A 5,292-nucleotide genomic window follows, 5' to 3' on the forward strand; every position below is an offset into this window, starting at 1 on the left:
TTCCATTCCCTGACTCGCTCTGCTGGCGGTTCAGAGCTCATGACGTCCCGCAGGACGCAAACTCGCAGTGTGCTCGGAAACGCCAGTCCCTTCCAGCCCCCAGCACGAGCCTCACGTGGCAGGACAGGCCTCCCTCCTTCTGGGAGCAGGAATCGCAAGTTCTGCATCTGCCTCGAAGCTGAGTTCTGTTCTGTCGTAACTCTCACTTTGTTCTAGGCCAAGGTTCAGTGTCTACTTCGTTTGTTTAATTTCTTTTTTAATTTTTTAGAGAAGTTTTTACTACTGAGTGTGTGCTCACTAGAGAGACAGAGAGAAGTCACCCCCTAGGGGAACAGCGGCACCGCAATCCCTCCCTTCTCCATTCTCCTCCCGGGATCTTGGGCATGCGTGCACAGGTGTCCGGCGGCGTGTTAACCTGACTCAGAGGTGGTCAACTACCTGGGAGTCCAGCAATGTATCCATTACGCCATCTGCTGGTCCCTCGTCTGTTTAATATCTTAAATTCTTAATTTCTAAATAATAGCAAACACAGGAGGGAAGGGAGGTGGGTAAAGAACCAATGGATCTGGACACTTGCTTTTGTTTTTTGTTTGTTTGTTTTTCATTTTTGGCCTTAGGGCATGTGCACTGGCTGAAAAAGAGGAAGTGAGAATTCCCCCCCAAGGGAGTGATGGCTACGCTACAATTCCTTCGTCCCCAGTCTCCTCCCGGGATTTTGGACACGCACGCACATGTGCCTGGTGCGATTTTTAAGCCACCAGCTCGAGGACGCTAATAGTGTCAGCCCTGTGGAAATCGGGCTGCCTTACTCACCACGCCACCTGCTGGCCCTTGGACACCTGCTTTCAGAGGAGAGAAGACTGAAGCTGGAGGCCGAGACCTCAGTTCCTGGATCTTCAAATCTCAGACACAAGGACCCTCTCTGGAGCCTACCCTGTGAAAGAGCTCAGACGTAGGAAAAAACATGTGTGATAAGATTAGCTGGTTTTTGTGCTCACTTTGACAGCACATACACTATTGGAGTAACAGAGAGAAGGTCAGCAGGGCCCCCGCACAAGGATGACATGCAAATTTGCAGAGCATTCCATATTTTTAAATAATTAATAATGTGCTTTTACGTTGTCGAGGTTATTTTAAAATTCTTTCACCTAAAAATTTAATTACTAAAATAATCTTTTATATCGAAAAATAAAGAAAAAAGAAAAAAAGACTGATTGGGACCAGCAGATGGAGCAGTGCAGTACATCGCTGGACCCCTACAAGGCCAACTGCAGTTTGAGCCCTGGACCCAGTGGTTTGAAACTCATGCTGGGTGTGTGCCTCAGTGCCCAGAATCCTGGGAGGGGAATGGATGAGAAGGAATTGCGGTGTGACCATCCCTCCCTCCGGGAGCGGTTTCTCACTCTTCCTCCCACTATCTGTCTTTTTCTCTCTACGGCAAGCATGTGTGCCCTAAGGCAAAAACCTCTACATTAAAAAAAAGAATCATTTTCAATGGGGTGGTGTGGGATCCCTACATTCTTCTTTGCAATTTTTTATACTTTTCTCATTCCTGCCTATAAGCTCACCACTTAGGTCTATAGCTTGAATAGTTATATTATCTCACTTCAAAAAAAAAAAAAATCTTGGGAACCAGCAGTTAGCGTAATGGCTATGTCGCTGGACTCCCACGTAGTCGACCGCAGTTCGCGTCCCGGACCCGGTGGCTTAAAACTCACGCCGGGCGCGTGCGTGCGTGCCCAAGATCCTGAGAGGACAATGGAGGAGAGGGGATTGTGGCGTGACCGTCCCCCCTGGGGGGGGATTTCTTGCTTTCTGTCTCTATGTCTCTGTCTGTCTGGCGAGTGCCCGTGCCCTATAGCAAAAATTTCTCCAAAAAAAAAAAAAAAAACCTTTACACTGGAGACAAGTTCTTAGATCTAATGAAAAGGTAAAATGAGATGATAATTTTGCAGTGCCCGTCATGTTACTGTCGCTCGTAAACACGCTTCCTCACTGCTGTTCTCTTCGTCCTCCTTTGCTGTCATCACAGGGTCCGTGGTTTGAATTAGGGCCATTTGGGATGGTTACGTCTATCAGAGAAGACCTGGCCCCAGCAGCGGCTTTTAATCTTCACGTACTTCTGAATCCGACTGTTTGGTGAACACAGACTGCTGACCGCCACACAGCTGTCAGAATAACCACCATCCAGGACACCAAATGCTGATAAGGGTGTGGAGCAACAGGGCCTTTCGCTCATGCTTGGTGGGAATGCACAACGACACATGGGGAGATGTTGGACTGTTTCTCACAAGACCAGACGCTCTCTCCTTTGTGTTTACCTGAAGGAGCTGAATGTCCACACAAACACCTGCACACTGATGTTTATAGAAGTTCTATTCCTAACGATCAAAACTTGTAAGCAAGTAAGATGACCTTCAGCAGGTGAGTGAAAAACGGCAATACCTCCAGACAATGGGTATCAATTCCATTTCCACTGAAAGGAGCTAGGAAGCCATGAACAGGCAGGGACAGATCCTGAGCACACACTACCAAGTGCAGGATGCCGGGCGGAAAAGGCCGCGTAGTGTATGATTCCGACTCTAGCATTCTGGAGAAGGCAGTACTTTTTTTTTTTTTCTTGTTTTTGCTTTTGTTTTTGTTTGCAAAAAGAACAGATCACATTTATTAAATAATTCCCTGAGAAACTTTAGATATGAGGCCCAGTTTTACAAAAAGTTTGGAGTAAAAGTAAAATGTTTTATTTTCTCTCTGTGTTTAATCACAAGATACTAAAAGTTACCAAATTCATAGTCTTTAGGTCAACAATATGGAATTGAGTCTCGAATCAGATGCAATATTCACATGCTGATTACTAGTGGCCTGAGAAGGCAGTGCTTTGGACTCAATAGAAAAGTCAGCCGTTCCCAGGGCTTCCGGAGCAGGCCAGATGAGCAGGCAAGACGCAGAGGACCCTGAGGCAATGAAACCCTTCTGCATGGTGCGTTAACGGTGGATCCATGCCTTCGTCCAGACTCATGGACTGCACAAGCCTATGTAAACTACAGGCTTCGCTAATAAAGAGGTCTCCGAGCAGGCTCATCAATGCGGCCAACGTAGCACTCGGGTGGGACGTCCGTGAAGGGGAGGCCGTGCATGTGTGGGAGCAGGAGGTACAGAAAACCTCTGTACCTTCTATTCAGTCTTATTGCAAACGTAAAATTTCTCTTAAAATAGTCTTTTAAATTGTAAACTTATTTATGGAAAGAAAAAAAACAAACAGATGGCTAGGTCTCACTCTCTCGGAGCTCTGAGTACAGGAAGCCCAGGGTGGGGCCTGAGAGTTTGCATTTTTGCAAGTTCCCAGGGAGCACTCATGACGCTGAGCAGAGCACGCACCGGGAGCTCTGGGGTGCACGGTGAAGATCCATTTCGAGGCATTTACAAAACCAGATGTCCGGTCTCTTCTCTCTCATCTATCTTTCCTCCCTCTACTTTTCCCTCACTTCTCACTCCCCCTTTTTCCCTTTTTATTTGGGGGACATAGAAACCACCAAACTCTGTCTTTGTCTTTCTATACTTATTGTCAACAGCTCAAGTCTCTCCTTATGTCAAAGAACCAGGACAGAGCCATGGTGTTGTTTGGTGTTAAGTATCTTGTTTCACTCAGATACCAAGAGAAAGAGGACAGGCCTTCTCTGGGTTGTTCACTAATCCAAACTGGTAATGTCTGTTCATAACAGAAAGTCCGTCTTTTTGATGCCTGATGCTTTTTTTTTTTTTAATGGAAACTCTATAGGCTTCCTGGTGCCGGGGAATATTTTTGACATGTGGGGTTTGTTTAATCTTTTATTAATATAAATATTTGAAAAATAGAATGGGTAGGAAAATGGCTAAAGGAAATATTTCAGGTCAGTGCTTGGAAAGGCAGGCCAAGTTCAGCCTGCAGTCTGGAAAAGCCTCCCCTGTCTTCATAAACACTTAGCATAGAAGTTCTTTTCTTGGGGCCCATGAACCCCCTGAAATGGAACGAAATAAAATATAAAATAAAATAAGGCGTGATCAATACAGGCCCCACTAAAGTGGAAAGAGTCTTTGGAGCCAGTGTGAAGGAGCTGAAGTTCTCCTTCAAGTGTGAGTGCACACACAATCATTTTTGACTGTGTGGGGGAAGACCTAAAATTTAGCTCCATAATCTGTTCATATAGTGAACAACAGAAGTGGGTGAACGGAGCAACTCAGTTAGGGGTGGCTAGGGAAGGTGCCTCAGTGAGCCCAGGGAGGACTACAAGGCTTAATTGCTGTAAATTGGTATTTAAAGGGTCCATGTATGGCTTTGCAGTGCTTAAGCTGATATAATCTTCTCAGCTGGTCATGGGAGAGGGGGCTGGTGGTATCTTTACCTATCTGTCTCCATATTCTGGTGTCTGCAAAGACTCAGCAAGGTTATTGTTAATTTTCATTATATATATTTTTAATGTATTTTTTAAGAATTGTTTTTTATTTAACTTTGTTTATTTATTTATTTATTTATTTTAATTTGAACAGAGAGAGAGAGAGAGAAAGAAAGTGAGGAAGCAAGCTACCAGCTAGGCCCAGGACTTAAACCGTGGTCGGCCATGTGGGAGTCCAGTGCCCTTTACCACCACGCCACCTGCCGACCCAAAGTTCTTATTAACTGTCCTTAGTTAAGCATTGAGCTGAATCCATTATGGGGCAATAAAAGGTTAGGCTCTATACGTTCATTGGGCGGAAGCGAAAGAGAAGTCAAAGACTGAAAAAAGAAAGAGAAGTCAAAGACTGGTTCTCCTAAAGCTTCATCTGCTAAGCTGGGCTTCAAAGGCTAAGCAGGACATGGAGTCACAGTGTTCTCTCATGGCTTGGGTACAAGATATCCCGGGGATGGGAGCAGATCTACCAGATCAGAACTCATTTATGTCTCATTCACCCGTCATACGCATAGTCAGAAGGTAATTCTGTTACCGATTTTTTTCCGAAGGTAGTTTTATCTACCAGGTTTGTACCCCAGCATTTTGACTACAGCCTATCACATGAGGTCGGGGGTGGAATAGTTCTCTTGTGGTGTCACGGTGCTCAAAACATTTCAGATTTGGAGGCATTTTGGATTTCGGATTAGGGATGCTCCAAGGGTCCCCACCTCTGTGGGATGAATCGAAAAATAGTTCTTGCAAGGCGGCCAACTTCCCCTGCAGGATAAGGCTCTCCTGTCCAGAAGGTGACCTGTGTGCCAGGCAATCCCAGTAGGTTACAGTGAAACCCCCAGTCACAAAAACACAGTTGTCTATTTATTTA

The 5,292-nt window shown here is 45.4% G+C and overlaps 1 non-coding gene across 1 annotated transcript; it reads left to right on the forward strand.

The window, feature by feature from the left end:
• The first annotated feature begins 990 nt into the window (after positions 1 to 990).
• LOC114009007 (U6 spliceosomal RNA) lies at positions 991 to 1,094 on the forward strand. The gene has a single exon (XR_003550490.1). It is a non-coding gene; the product is annotated as a U6 spliceosomal RNA (small nuclear RNA).
• Positions 1,095 to 5,292: the final 4,198 nt, after the last annotated feature.

This window comes from Tupaia chinensis, unplaced genomic scaffold, assembly GCF_000334495.1.
Source record: "Tupaia chinensis unplaced genomic scaffold, TupChi_1.0 Scaffold000430_1, whole genome shotgun sequence".
Lineage (NCBI taxonomy): Eukaryota > Metazoa > Chordata > Mammalia > Scandentia > Tupaiidae > Tupaia > Tupaia belangeri.